General features: G+C 40.6%; 1 protein-coding gene across 1 annotated transcript in view; it reads left to right on the top strand.

The window, feature by feature from the left end:
* The window catches only part of mid1 (midline 1), a 29577-nt gene that overhangs the window by 2809 nt on the left and 25741 nt on the right, over nt 1-1027 (top strand). The gene's annotated exons all lie outside the window — the stretch shown is intronic.

Below are 1027 nucleotides of genomic sequence, written 5' to 3'. Positions count from 1 at the left end.
GTGCTGTGGCGTGGACTTAACAAAACAGACCTTTCTTTCCCCAAACCCCATTCACATATTTGTTTAAGTGAGAAAACACCAGGCAGTTCAGTTTTTTTTTTTTTTTACTGGGATTTGTTTTTAAACCACAAAGTTCTTTTTTTGATAAATTAGACATAGAGGTTTGATTGAACCAGAATATTTTCCTTTTGTCAAATTCCTTGCGTCATACGTTTGGATAAAAAGGGGGGGCTGCGGTAGCTCGGGGGTCAGTGCTTCAGTCTTGTAATCCGGAGGCTGCAGGTTTGAGGCCAGGTTGCATCGGTAAGAGCATCCGGAGCGGAAAAAAAAAACAAAAAACTGCCAAATGTTTCATGAGAGTTTGTTCGCTGTGACAACCCCTGCAGAAGGGACCAGCTGAAAGAACAACAACAAACATAAGTTTATTTAAACCAGTTTAGGAAAGCAAAATATACTGAATGTCTTTAAAAGGATACTTCAGATCTTTCTGGCACCGCTGAGGCCTTGACTTCCCACAACTTCTCCATTTCCTCTTTCAGCCTTTGGCTCTTCTCGAGCTTCTCATGTCCTTTCTTCTTGAGCTGGGAGGTTGGAGTGGTGGTACTGTCAAATACCTTTGGTATGAAACATCAGGGACCTCAACGCGTAACAACAGAAAGACCTAGAAATGATGCTGTACCGGCTCAGGCGTCACCCGTATAAACAAAGTCCAAGTCAGATGAGAAATGTTCAACTGGAACAAGAAGCTCATTGTTGGACCACTACTATACATGCAAGCCCAGAGAGAGAGAGGCTATATGGGAAGAATGTATGAAAATATATGTGTGTGTGTGTGTGTGTGTGTGTGTGCAGTTGCCCTTTTTAGTTTTTATCAATAATCCTAACTAAATTCAATTCCAGCATTCAAGGTCACAAAATTTATTAGTTTAATATACAAAACAGAAGAGGAAAACAAAAGCTAAAGTTGTTTCTGGTGGTCATAACCATGAACACATCAGGTCAAGTGTAAAAGAATCAATACCAGGTC

The sequence above is a fragment of the Kryptolebias marmoratus genome, linkage group LG6 (genome assembly GCF_001649575.2).
Source record: "Kryptolebias marmoratus isolate JLee-2015 linkage group LG6, ASM164957v2, whole genome shotgun sequence".
NCBI classification, from domain to species: Eukaryota; Metazoa; Chordata; class Actinopteri; order Cyprinodontiformes; family Rivulidae; genus Kryptolebias; species Kryptolebias marmoratus.
Note: the sequence above shows the minus strand (reverse complement) of the source record. Positions and strands in the feature narration are given on the sequence as shown.